Source organism: Conger conger, chromosome 2 (assembly GCF_963514075.1).
Source record: "Conger conger chromosome 2, fConCon1.1, whole genome shotgun sequence".
Classification (NCBI taxonomy): domain Eukaryota; kingdom Metazoa; phylum Chordata; class Actinopteri; order Anguilliformes; family Congridae; genus Conger; species Conger conger.
The window spans coordinates 55,934,428-55,949,904 of NC_083761.1; positions in this window are offsets into that span (position 1 = coordinate 55,934,428).

Consider the following 15,477-nt stretch of genomic DNA (forward strand, 5'->3'; position numbering starts at 1 on the left):
CTGAGGACCTTGCATCCAGCCCTTGATCAGTTGAATCTACAATGCATCATTTTAAGGCTTTGTCTCAATTGTTTGTGCATAAGTTTTGACATTTGAGGTATGAATACATGCCCATTAAACTTTCAAGGAAAGCTTTCTGACAAGAAAATGAAAGCCTCCCTAGTCCTTAAAATCTGTTGTATTTATGTTGCCAATATCAAATGCCAAATCTGAAAACAGGGTTGAAATGTTATAAAACTCTGAAGCACACTCTGAAGTACACAGGGTAGAAATGTTATAAAACTCTGAAGTTCATGTTCAGAATCCATGCCTGTTGCTGTGTAATGGATATGGAAATAATTGAGTTTCTTAGAGTTTTTTGTTTTTTTTGGTGGAGGACAGAACACTATTGGTGAAAGAAATGCGTATACTGTAACTCCCAGCATGCTGCAGTGATTATGGCTTACCTATTAACTATTCACAACCAATGGAGAAATATTTCAGACTATAATCCCAATGCCCTGAATGCATTTTGTATGCATATGTATGTATATATATACTGGGGGTTGGCCATTTGAGGTATAAATGTGTGTGTGTGTGTGTGTGTGTGTGTGTGTGTGTGTGTGTGTGTGTGTGTGTGCACATAGAGGTGTGTGCATGTGTGTGTATGTGTGTGTGAGTGAGAGGGAGATTTATATCACAGATTAAATTAACTTCAACTCATCATACACAGACTAGAGTATTACTTAGTTCATCTTATATTAGCCCAGAAGCTTGTAATTAGTCGATGTAAACATTCCAACAGAATTTGTGTTGACTTGATTCAATTGGAAGTATGTTTTGGTTCATTTGAATTCGCTTGTGAAACCTCTGACCATGATGCAATAGGCATGTGATTTCAAGAAATGGAGGTCCCTAAGGCAGAGGTGCTGGAAGGAGGGGGAAATAGGGCCCCTCGAGACCCCCATGGAATCTCTGGCCAAATTAAATAGCTTGGTCAGCCTGCTAAGTCTGGTCAGTTAGCCATCTGGATTGGTTAGCTTGCCCAGTGATATTTTTTCAAGCGACTTGCTTTGGGCTTGCAACCTTAGCACTTCATATAAAGCATTTCCTTGCTGGTATTTATTTATTTATTTATTTATTTATTTATTTGTTTATTTGTTTATTTTATCTTTTGCAGAAAGGTACAATTCAGAACAAATATTTCATCAATGTGCAGGAGAGGTTTTGAAACCCTAGGGGAACCAAGAACTAGATTGGATTTCGAATGAGACTCCCCATGACTTGTGCCATCTTTGCGATGAGGAGCATCCTGTGGAGAGCCCTGGGTGATTCCTGTCTTCTACCGAGCTTGCCTTAAAGCTCCATGCCTGCCTGGTGTTTTACTGGTGTTCGCTTCCCTAGTTCCACCCAGTCCTTCAGATGGCACCAGAATTTATGGGTTTGGCATTGGAAGAAGGATGCACATATTGAAAAGTATATCAGACTGATACCTATGGTGAAATATGGTTACGATATTCCAAGAGTTCAGTTAAACTGTCTATGTCAATATAAGTCAGTGGAGTGAAAACTTTAAATTATTTGAATTGATAATTTAAGGAATTGTTACAGATCAATTGCTATAACTCTTTTTGCATAATCATTGTGACTCAACAACATGCCCTGGAACTGACCCATTGAGCATGCTCATACGACACAAAATCATTTTCAAGAGGGAACAGTAATAATGTGGATTAGTGATCAGTAATCATTGCAGTCCAATCACTATGTGAAAGAAACCTGATTAAGAGTCACTCCAGTGTGAGGGACACAGGCAGTAGTTTCCAATTCCAGCAGGAACAGTAGCTCCCGAAGCCACTAAATGGGCTGACCTTGCAATATCGAGCCCAATGAAACCAGTGCCCTTGGAAACTACTGTGGGATAAGCATACTGACCGCAATACTAAACCTTGTATTTCTTGAATTGTCCTTGCCCACAATAAATGCTGATGCAGGATTAGTGTCACAGCGGTACTCAGAACCAAAGGGAAAATGCGTAACTCCAGGATAAGGTTGAGTCCCGCAATTCAAACAAAGCATTTAGACTGACCGCTCCTCTGCATAAGTCTTGTTTGTTGCAGTGTCACCCATACATGTACAATACATGGCAACCTATAGATGTAACATCTAATCATGTAGATGTTTCAGTACAAGTCATTGAAGGTTTCAAAGTGCTTGAGTGTCATATTTCTTGTTACCGGTAGTTTCCATATTTGCTCCACTAAAAGACAACCTTGCATTTAAATTGACCCAATGCCTATGCCTTAGTATAAAATTCTGGGTAAATATTTGTGCCTGTCATATCAAAACAAAAATGAACTAAAAATATGATAATTTTAAAAGAAAACAACAGGTCATCAGTACTCTTGTCTATAGTATATATATATATATATATATATATATATATATATATATATATATCAGCAAGTTTGAAACTTCCATTGGCATCGCCCCTTTCTTGTAAATCAATTATTCAAATTTTGATACATACTGTATATAAGACTGATGTTTTTCCTGTCGGCTTAATGAGCAAATAATATGAATAACCATTCCCATGTAGAAGTGCACTGTGCTTAAATATTGGTTATACTTGTGTTAGGCTATTGGTGTGATAATAGAACATAATTCAAGGTAAAATTAACAGATATTTTAACAAAATGTGTTCTTGACTGAAGCATGCACTACCATATAACTACTACATGCAGCATCTTCCTTTAACGAGAGATACCAGGGCAAATGGCTGGTTCGATAATTCTCTTTAACACAACTCAGAGTGTATATTTTTATTGATGGGAAAAACTCCTCATCAATGTTAGTCACTAGGGGTGTATCTCAGGGGTCTATCTTTGGTCTTGTTCTGTTGGCAATCCATATTAATAGCATTCTTTAGCTGTGCATAATTTAGAAATAATAGCATTGATATGTTGGCGACACCATTTATTCCTGTAGTGTCTCATTGTCTGAAGCAGCTCAGGACCTCTGGCACTGTTTTAATGGCCTTCGAGCAGCTCTTTGTGAGCTGAAATTGATTTTAAATGCAGACGAAACAAATTTTATTATGTTGACCTGCAAGTTCATTAAGGCTTTCTGTTTCATGGTTGCTGCTTTTATTGTTTTCTATTCAATTGTTTTTTATGCTGTGTGCTCTAACCTCTTACCCAGCACTCCATATAAAAAATATGTTTTTATTTCAATGGGACTCACCTGGATAAATAAAGGATGAAAAGTAAATCATAAGTAATTATTTACCTTACATTAAATATGATAGCCATATGGTTGAAAATACATGAATATACATGCCTGATGTGTTTATAAAATATGTCTGATATGTTTCCTTCTCTTTCCTGAATAGCTGCTTTGGGCATTTGTCCTGCCTGTTTAATTGCATTAAAGATGAGAAGTAGAAACCTCTCAGAAGACATGCTGCAGAATGGCTAACCACTGCCCCCGGTCAAGCTCTCTCTCACCTTATTTGTCAAACAAATGATAAAGGCATTTATCTGGCCCTTGCTTTCAACAGCTGGCACTTTTTCAATAAGAGGCCTTTTGATACTTTTAAGGAAAGCTATTTATCATACTCCCTTCCTTCCTCCTCGGTTTATTGGCAGTGTGTACTGAAGGATTTATTTTGTTTTGTATCTCCTTCTAATGGTAATCTCTCGTAGAAAACCGGAGCTTTAGCTCTATCCCTGGGTGCATTCTGGACTACAGGAGGAATTGGAGGCATTTCGCCAGCACTGTCTCATGGTGGCTGCATTTTTAATGACTGTTTTAATTGAGTGCACTGCAATGGCTAAAGCCTCTTGAGAAGCTGAGAGTGCGGAGATTCTGGAGCTGCACTCCAATCCATTTTATTAGCTCTTTTTGGAAACAATGCTTACAGTTCCGCAAGGGTAGAGTCAAACCGCAAGCAAAATCCTGGATACAACATCAGATCAATTTAAAAGCATTGAAGAAATGAAATGGATTCAGAAAATGATAGCGACATTGTTCTTATGGAATCCAATTCGTGTTTTTCATGTTGCCATTACCAAATTTCGCAGTGAAGCAAAAATAAGATATTCCCCTACTGTCGTTGGTGACATTTTGAGTATCCACTTGTGTAGAAGAAGGATACAGAGGATTATGACACACGCTTTATAAAGATAGGTCCTGTTTTCATAGAGTAGCTGTGCTTCAAAGAGGAAATTGGAAGCTTTTCTGAACTTACATGGAAGTCTGCCAATCAATCTATAATAAATAAAACATTCCTTATTCTGCATTTTAGAGTGGCTCCCTTTAATTTCCCATGCATGCCACTCTTCGTGTGCTATTTCAGTGGCCCATCAAAGCAGCGTTTGTCGTGATCATTTCCAGATAATTCCATCTGTTGTCTGTGTCCTGTGAAGGAGTGGGGGGAAGGGGCTACTTCTAAACACATTTAAAAATCTGCTAATTACCCATGCAGTCTCTTGGCTGGGACATGGCAGCAGGTAAATTAGATGCCAGTGCAACAGCTGTAGCTCCATGTCTCCCATGATGTTTGTTTTTTGCCACATTATAGCCGTGGGTAAGGCTTTATGAGCAAGCAAGAGAAATTAACTGATTGGACGATGTTGCCAGGGAGAATTGACCTGGACTGATTATGATTTTCTCTTTTGTTTCTCTCTGCTTTTCTGGTACTGCATGGAAGGTTTGTCTTTGATCTGGGAGCTGAGCCATTCGGAGGTTTAGAGGTCCAAAGGTGCAGAAATGAGCTGACCAGAGAAAACTTAGAAGAGTGGGCTTATGTAGACCCTGAGTCGCCCATATTAAATCTGAAGACACCTGAAACCACATTTTAATTTTTAAGATCCATATTGCAAAAATGGGCTTGTAGTGGAATTGTGGCCGGATGTGTAGAAGTAGAAGGTGAGCTGCTACACATGTCATGGATGTCTGGGGAAGTGAAGTGTTTCTTTTAAAAAATACACAATGAATCCTCAAGCATGCTGCTTGCTTGTCCTGACCACGGACCTTCTCTACCCGAGGTCCCCAGTGGTGGAATGCACTCCCCATTCCTCATAATGCCTTCATTGACTTTCATTCGCACAACCATGAACATGTTGGCAAATGCCAGCAACTAACTCAAATGGCAATCAAGGATCAAGAATCAAGGCTAGATACTGAAATCTTTCTTATACCTGCTCTAAGGAAGTGATTGAATATACCTGAGTAATCAGAAATAGCTGAGAAGCCAACTGTCCAATTACCTTTGGTCCCCTGAAATGGGGGGACTATGTATAAAAAGGGAGGTAATGCCTGCAGAAATCATCCTGCATGGATGTAAACACCCTCAAACTGCACTTTAAAACCCATCAAAAGCATGTGTTCTGAACTGAAGAGGGGGTTTCATAAGCACAAGCCCAAGAATATCAATGATTCTGAAAGGTTCTTTATTGATGAATGTTCATAAATCCCTCCAAATGTAACCTTATCACAAATATAGGAAAAGACTGTTATCTTTGCCAGGGCTGTTTGCACAAACCAGGGGTGCCAATAATTGTGATTTTTGGGGATTTTATATATACTTTCTACTAAAGTAAGACATTGGTTGATTCCACTGAATCATTAATAAAGCAAATTAATTTACACAGCACTGCTGATAACTGTCCAGTGTAATTCTAGCAGTTTTTGGTAATTGATATGAATGCATTCCTTCCTAATGGACTATTGGGCATTGTGATGAGTAGAATGCTTCTATCCTGATGTTTTGCAGCTATACATGCATCAAAGAATGAACTGTGTTAAGCTGACAGTCCAGTGTGACAATGGTACATTATGTTCTGCAGGATTTTAATAATTTAATGTTGAACTGTTGTACCTAGCCACTGGTGTATGGTAGGTTTATATTTTTCACAGATTTTTGTAGGCTCTTTTTTACTCCACATGCTTTGAGATCTCTAGCTTAAGACTGATGTATAACTTGTTTGACCAGAGAGGACATCAAGGAATCAGGGAGCCCTCCAGCTTAGGGGCTGCAGAATAATATTTTATTATTATGTAAAATATTCATGTTACAAAATTGAAAAATATGACTTGCACTTGAAATGGCATACTGATATAAAAAACCTAAATAAAAACATGGAGACATTTTTTTTTTTATTGGATTCTTTGATTCATTTGATTTGCATGGTGTTTTCACGGACAGAACAGAACCACACAACCGATTTTTCATATTCTCCCTCAATGCTCTCTGCAAGTGGCCCTATTTAAGGCTGTATTGCCCTGTGAAATGCCAGCTTTGCAGTTCTGTGCACTGTTAAGGACATTCCTGGTACAGATTCATACAATCGCATCATCACTTTGTTGTTAGAGGCAGCACAATCATAAATAGTTTGAGTAAATAAACTAGAGGAAGCTTAAATCATTAGGAGATAAAGAAATAGGGTTTCAAGCCAGTCATCCCAGTGGGCAGCATGGGGTAGTGCCGTTTCCCCACAGCTCCAGGTGCTGTTCATTCAGATATTTTGGCTCCCTCCCAACGTCCATAGATTGTAAGTGAATAAGGCTCTTAAAATTGTCTTGTAAGTGTGAATTTAGCTGTCTGCCTCTGATCTCCAGCCCCGACTCCACCCCCTGTCCTGCAACTTCAAAACCCCCTCCTCCTGACTCCCTTCAAGGTAAAGTTATTAATAATGGTTTGATGGATAGACCCTCTCGTATTGGATTGCATTAAGTACAGCCCCAGAAAGACCGGATTTTAACCATTTCCAACCTGTCTATTACTGATTTATTTCTTTGTGAGTACAGACACCACCTCTGACCCCCTACAGGCTCATTTCTAGTTTCTATTTCCTTGCTGTCATGGAAAAAAATGCACAAAACATAATATCTGATCTCTAAATTTATGAAATATATCCTGGAAATGGGGGGGAATCAAATGATGTGAATGTCAGAAATGGAAGCATGATAGACTAAATGAATGTCTGTACAGCAGCAAAGGATAAGCTAATCTAATGATAGAATGTAAAGAAAATGTGTATCCAGGTAATTTCCCCAGGTAACCAAGCTCAAGAATCTGTTATAGATCAGAGACAGATGGCAATTACAGAATAATGTGGGATGTGACTGTGTCTGTCTAAATCAGCCCTTGACATAGCGCATTGATTTGGGAAAGATTGGGAATGCAGCTCATTCTACGCGATAGATTTCCCCTTTAATTTGTATGATGTACTCGTGCTTTCGTTTTCGGCAAGTGAAAATACAGAAAATAACCGACCTTACCAAGCTATGAGTACAGCAATAAATTACTACGTAAATTATAAGAGGTTACAATAAAAAATTGTCTATTTCATACAAAGTAATTTGTTGGAGAGCAATACATATCAAAGAGAAAAAAACACCGTTAAGTCCAAATACATCCATAAAAATTCTATAACGAGTCACCAGCTAGAATAAGTGGTAGCCTACAGGCTGTAGGCAGCCGTTGAGATAGAATATTGAGAGATGTTATAAGGGCACGAGACGCGAATAGTGTTTTTTAAACGTGCGTGATCGGTCTGAATAAAGAAACGTCACTGTATGCGACAGAGCTTTGGCTAACAGTCAATTTAGCGAAGCGCAAGTATGAATGAAACAACCAAACAAAGACACAACTTTAGTTTTAAACTAACTAGTTACATCGTGACATTTCGTGTGGACACCGTAACTTGCGATCGAACTTGGTGCAACTGGCTGCAGGTCTGTAATACAGGAGACTTGTGTAGAAGGGTGAAGGGTGACAATTATATCAGACTACTTGTTCTTTAACTTAAAGTTTAAATTAAGAGAAAGTGCTGTGCAACAAATGTATACATGCCATTATTGATATTGCTACATTGAATGTCATACAAAGTATGGGAAGTCAAGAGTAAACTGGTGGTGTGAAAGTGATGAAGTTTCATAAAAATCATGAAGGTCTTCTAACATGTAGAAATCAACTCTGACCCAACATACCAACACTACGAGCCCATGGGACATGTAGTAATGCTGTAAAATGGCCAACAGGTTTTAAAAGTCAAATACAATGTCTATGTAGCCATATAAATTAATGCCAGATATAATGTACAAGTCCAAATTTCAAATAATTTCTACATCCGACATCTTGGAAGACCAGCGATCTGTTCTCAGCTAATTGCACACATACACATGCGTCACAGGTTGCTTTTCTGATTAATGTCAAAAGATGGACTGCATGAATGCAAGAGGAGAAATAAAATATGTTGCTTCATTTGAGAGGAGAAATGTTGAGGTGTTAAGACTGAATTTACAGTTATGTGAAAAGAATTACAATTCAGCATACTCGACCAATTGGACATGGGCACACCGTGTGAATGGAAAGGCTATAGCTCACTTGACACATCTTGTACAGACAGCATTTACTTTTTAAATCTTGAGTTAATTCGTTTCTGTGAAAAGCACCATCAGTCTTTACCAGTGAAACTGCCTTTCTATTACAAAGGAGGCTGGAAAAAAGGTTGAGTTGAAAGACTGGAAAAAAGAACAAATTTGATTTAAAATGCAACTTTTATAAAACAAATTACTTGCCAGTACATCACATAGCTAATGAAAGAAGCAGTTCTAGCAGCTGAAATCAGTAACATTCAACACATTAACAAGGGATCATATGAGAATGAAAGAGATTAATTAAACTGGGGGTGTTAAAATATGCTTTTTTTGATAGAAGAAAGCAGTTTAAAGATTTTATCAGTAACCCAATTATTTCATTTCAATTTCATATGAAGCAGGCCTACTACCTTTGTGGAACTGCGTGCCATAAAACTGCTATAATGCAGCCCGCAAGTATTCGGAGAGTGAAACATTTTTGTTGACTTAGTTCTGTACTCATGCACATTGGATTTGAAATGAAACAATCTTAGCTTAAACCTCAATGTCAGCTTTAGTTTAAGGGTACTTGCATCCCTATCAGGTGAACCTTGGAGCTACAGCCAAGTTTATGCCTGTACATAGCCCCCCATTTTAGGGGAGCAAAAGTAATTGGACAATTGGTTGCTCAGCTGTTTTTTGCCCATATGTGTGTTGTTGCACATTAGGTTGTGTACAGGAAAGCAAACAAAAGGTCTACAGTTGATTCTAGGTGTGGCATTTGCATTTGGAGTCTCTTTGTTGCTCTTGTCTCATAACACGAGGACTAAAGAAGTGTCATTGGCCATTAAGCAGACCATCATGGAGCTGGGAAATCTGAATAAACCCATCAGCGACATAGCCAAAACATTGGGGGTGTCAAAAACAACTGTTCTTGAAGAAGCAAGAACGCACTGGTGAGCTGGTAAACAACAGAATAATTGCCTCCAAATAATTGGCACCTCGCCAACCTGAAACCATGTAGAATTGAAATAGGAAAAAACATTACCAACCCATCACTGCGTGCTTTGAAACAAAAAGTTACTTTTTAAAATGAATAAAATATGCTTTCCAAAGGCACCAAACTATATACGTAGGTAGAAGTAGATCTAAATAGCATATGGAACATCTTTCATATTGTCTCCAACTTTAACAGAGTGAAGAGTTGAAAAAAAACACTTTAGAAGGCTTTTTAGAATTTAGAATTTTAAAATAACTTAATTTACAATTGTAATAAAGCTGCCAACACTGTGCCTTGCTGTGATTAAAAAAGAACAAAGAATTACAGTATTCAGAGGAATAATTATGTTAAAAAGAAGAAGAAATGACCCAGCTTTACTCCAGTCAGCACTGAACTCTAGATCTTGCATAATGGCCTCCCAATCCCTGTTACACACCTGCATGTTAATTTAATTACCAGCAGATGTGCAATTAGCTTTAGTCATCTCAGCTTGTGAAACAAGGGCAATTAGTCTATGGTGGACCTAATAATTCTAGCTGATTTGTAAAAGGATTGAGAACTGAGGAAGTGTTCCCTTAATATATTGAAACATTTCACTCATTAAAATTAAAAGACCATGTTAACGATGAGCCAGCATTTTTGAAGGAAGAGCAGACAATCCACCTCTCCATAGGTTTTTTTTTTCTTTGCATTATTCAGACAGGCAGATAGCAGGGAGGGCAACAGTTACAGGTGGGATTACAGCCCATAAAGTGCCATGGTGAAGCTGTCTGCTACGTCAAACTCCCAGCTGCATGGGGAATTTGGGGAAATATGGAGTCATACCCATAATGGTCAGTTAAATGTTTAAACTGGAAATGATTAAAACCTCTGTTTTAGACTATGCATGTTTGTGGAATACACTCTAACACCCGCATGTAGCACATAAACAACTTATCACATGCACAAGAAATCCCCACAAAAGCTCTCATACTGTAAGTAAATATTTAGATCATTTGTGTAATGGCATGAAAATTTGTATCCGCATTCTTTCTCCTTTTGATAGACTAGAGAATCAAGCTAACCTGACAAGAAACCGAACAATAACTGAGAAAAGGACTGTTTTATTACCTATTAACTGACACTATTATTCCGATACCGATAGAGGTGAAAACACCTCTGACATGATCAGTGGCTTGTTTATAGGCAGAATAAAGGTAGGCGATGGAATGAATGTAGGGAACATGCAGGCCAGCATCGGACAGTGGAAAACAGAATGAAGAGTAATGAAGGGTACATCAGGCCACCAAATAGGAGATAATTAAAATAGGGGTGTGATAGCTTTACAGTATCACATTTTAAATAGCTCCAAGGTGAAATGCAGGGATAGCAGTGAGCTAATTTATAAAGAGATGGTTTTATATGTGAAGGCTTGACCTTGATCAGGAGATAAATATTTATACCTGTTGGTAACACAAAACTTGGTAATACTTTACAATAAGATTATATTAACTGGCTTTAAATAATGTAATTAACAAACTACTGAGAAGTTAATCTGGACAACTTTGTTTATGTATTCGTATATAATGAATTCATGTTAACATCTACAATAGTTCATTCCAGTTCATATTGGGATGGGGGGAAAAAATCAATTAATCGCAGTTGCTACTAATTCTATGTTTATCCTATGGTTGGTGAATGTATAAATATTCATGTAACTAATAAGTTAGTAGTTTCCAAATAGCTTAATGACAAGTTCATTTCATGCTTAAATCATGTATTTTTACAACAATTCATTCATGTTTTATATGCTTAGCCTCTCTCTGCAACCTGTTTTTGCAAAACTCAAACAGCATGAAAAACTGAATATAAATGAATAGAGATCTCAGACTTAAGTGTATGCCATGCTTGTTATCAAAGCTTCAACATTTTTAATGGGAAAAAAGCAACGGTCAGACCAGCATGTGGCCAAAATGATGCCATTTTGGGTGGTTTAATAACTTCCCCCCTCTACAAACTTGCCAAGTGTATGAGTGTTCAACATCTGTGTTTAGTATTGAGTTTTCCAACGCAATTGAAATAAACATGAGCAATAACAATAAGGCACTTCTTCATCTATATTGTGTGGCCCTGTAATGGCTAAACCTTTGCATTGTGTGTTTTAGTGACAAGTGTTCATGCTCCACATTTCAATATTTTGAAGAAACTAGTTGGTCCCTTTGTTTTTGTTTTTTCCATTGGAAGGCCAAACAGTTTCTGAGATATACACCCCTGCTGTTTTAATTTGTCCTAACATACTTCTGGTGACCTTAAAGGAAAGATAATCATATACTCTTCTGCAATCGGAGGTGCGCACCAGGACAAACTGCTGGGAGGATGGCTGTGCCAGGTTGCCCCTTTCGATTGCATCTGTTGGCACTGACAGTCAAGCAGCTGCCCACCACACTGACAGCTGGTGCAAAGTAAGTTCAACGCTGGAGGTTTATCACTTGAATAGAGACATTTTTATGTTTCCATCAAAGCCGGTATTGCTTAGGCTGTTTTAAAACACACACACATACATGCATGCACACGCACACACACATACATGCATAATAATGCATAATGATATTCTGCCCATTCGCTAAATCCAGCAATCCTATCAACTTTGCAACCTACAAACACAGCATACACACTTTATTTTGCTCATTTAGCTTAGCTCTTTACTGCCAATACCAGTAAAGAGCTTATTCTGATTGCTTGTGAAGGTTTTATTGGATTAATTGATCTTGAATTCAGCAATTGTCAGGCAAGTAGGATTTTGTCAAATTTATGATGTGGCAGAGCTAGATCTGCCCAGGGCTTAAAATGCTTTAAACCAATTATATAATGTTTTAATTATTTGTTTATTATATAAACAAGTGCAGTATGGTAAAGTAAAACAAAAATGGAAATCATACAGAGAGAGGGACCTGTAAATCAGACCAGAAAATGACCTAGCTTGGGAATTGGAACATAAGAAAGGAGGTAAAATAGACATAATAAAATGACAAACAAAATACATTTGAACTTTTAACCCGAAACTAACAAGTATCCATTTCCTCAAAAGTCATGATTACTTCTTCCAACAAGGACTACAGGATGGTTCTCAAACCAAAATATGCATGCAAATTCTTTTGGTGTGTCTTTTTACAGGACTTGTACATGAGAAAAGTCTGTCTTTGAGTGCATAAAAGTGTACCCCTAGCCAGCAATATATAATTAATTTGTACCTTTGTTGCTTGGAAAACATACTCATTTACCTATACCCAAAGAAAACATTACTGTACTTTCAGGGTACATTTGGGAAATCTGATCCTTGAAGAACACAAATGTACCCACACTCTCACTTTACACTCAGTTAGAACTTTATTAGGTATTTATTATACTTATTTTTTAGACTTATTGAGTCTTCTGTTTCTGTAGCCTATCCACTTAGAGGTTTGATATGTTGTTTGTTCAGAGATGCTCTTCTGCATACCACTATTGTAATGCATGGTTATTTGTGTTACTGTCACCTTCCTGTCAGCTTGGATCAGTCTGGCCCTTCTCCTTTGACCTCACTCATTAATAATGCATTTCTGCCCACAGAACTGCTGCATATTGTATGTTTTTTGTTTTTCGTGCCATTTCATGCCAAATCTAGAGACTGTTGTTAAATGTTTGCATTAATAAGCTGGCGTACAAGTCTACATAATAAATTGCTCACTGAGTGTACTTCTGAGAGTGTAGCCTTTGAACAGAAATCATAATCTGAAGGAGCACACAAATGCATCAATTACTCCCTTTACTCTCCAAATGTGATTCAGCTCCCATAACTCTATTCTGCTTGCACAACTCCTCTGCCGGACCTGGATCTTCAGTTTGTTTTGGAGGTCTTTTCTCTTCCATCTTGTCTTCAGCATGTGAAACATTGAATGTTCAATTGGACTCAGGTTGGGTGATTGACTTGACCTGTCTAGGACATTCTATATTTTGGCCCTTTTAGCTGTTTGTTTGGGCTCACTGTTCTGCTGCAAGGACTGTCCAATTATTTTGGGGGTGTTTGGCTGGATCTGAGCAGATAAGATCGTTACACTTCAGAATTCATCCCGTCACCAGGCAAATGAAGTGAGCCAGTTCCAGTGACAGCCATACATGGTCAAGCCTTAGCATTACCTCCACCATGTTTCACACATTAGGTGGAACAATAACACTTCCTACTTTTCTTCACACTTCCCCATTTCCATCACTTTGGTCCAATATTATCTCATCTGTCCACAAGACTTTGTTCCAGAGCCCTACAGTTCCTTTCTGTATTATTTTTAGAATTCTGTTCTTGTGGCTTCCCAGTGGTTTGCGTGTTGATGTGAACCCTCAGAGGGTATGTTGTTGTAGTATTCTCTTTATGGTATTCTTTGACATATTGTATCTATGCCTTCATCCTTGATCTGTTTGACAGTTGAAAAGTTTTTCTTCACAATTTAAAGTCTTTTCTGGTATTACTACAGAGGTCTTCTGTGGTCTACCAGCTCACCAGTGCATTATTGCTTCTTAATGTACCAAACAGTTGACTTTGAAATGTCTTGGCTATGTCTCTGATTTATTCCGCTTTACTGGCATTCACACTTCTTCGGTCCTCATTATGAGAAACAACAGCAACATACTCAAATTGCAAATGTCATACCTTTTTTCTTTTGCATCAATTGATGTTGCAGTGGCACACAGCTGGCCAGGGAACACAGTATATATTCTCAGGAATGAAAGTAGGCTGCCTGGTTTGCTGTCCATGATGCCAAGAGTTACATTTTATTAGGAGAATGAAAAACTCAAATAGAGTTCAAGATGCTGTTTTGTGAAAATTACCTTTTCATTATTAAGCCTGTTCATGCTGCTACCATGTTGATTTGAATTCTGAGAAACAGCTCCTCACAGAATCCAGTGCAATTGAACTTTGACAACTGCAACAATTCTGAAACTCCACTACTGAAACAGTCACAGTCAACGCTGGTGAAATGCAGACTGGAGCAAAGGTTGTAGAATTTGTTGTAGAAAAGTAGATGATGAAACTAAATCCATTAATTCACTTGCATTTAATATCAAGTAGGCTTTAAAATATATATATAATACTACATATGTAGTGCCCATGCAGTTCTTGTTGAGTACTTGAATATTAAAGTACTCATAGCCATCCTTGTGTCCTGTGTTATTACTACTAAAGTATGTGTAGCTGCATTTTATTTGGATGTTATTCCAGAGGAAATTACATGCACTTACTGTTTGACACCAATAAATTGCAGCGATCTGTTTTTTATATAACTTTGTTGTGTCAGTGGGGCCTGGTTTAGATGTATTAACTCTGATCTACTGTACATCTCAGGATATACTGTATTTTAGGGATTTAGTCAAAATATTTGCACAAGAAGAAGAATGTGTTCCTATTCCTATCTTTGTTAAGAATAGTGTCATGTCGTAACTGCAATGCCATCATCTTCTTGTGGCAATTATGATGCAAAACTTTGCATTCATTTAACATGAATAGTTCTGCCTTGATATTCTTAGTTTTCCCATGTATAGTTCTGAACAGTCACTTACAAACATGTACATTTGACCAACTACACACAGTCATTTTTATGTGTGTGCAACTTTACTGTAAACAAAGATTTATTTTGCATTTTTCAGTTTAAACAGAGAATGCCATTTTTGTTGTGTACTTATGTTTGGTAGTGTCATGGTTTCTGTATCGTTTTGAATTACTTAACCGATTATTTCATTACTTTGAATTACTTTTCTAATTGGTTGGCAAGAGCATTGTAACATATTCTAAATATTTTTAGATAAGAAATGTAGTTTGATATTGTTACTGCATATATGATAAACAGAGGTTCCATTGTGTAGTGCCTTTGTAAAAAAAGAAGAAAAAAACCCACATTGATTAAAAAAATGTGTATTACCTTGACCTGCTTTATTCTTGACATGCGTGATTTTAGATGCAATGCAATGCCACTTTTCCACTTGGGGTTTCCTGATGGGAGATGAAGTGTTTCATATTTCACCACATTTCTTGGTTGTCTGCTGTCATTTCAGGCTTTAGTCCGTCTTAACAGAGAGTCAGAGAACCCTTTGCTTTGCATGCGGAGCAAAGCCATGCTGATAAT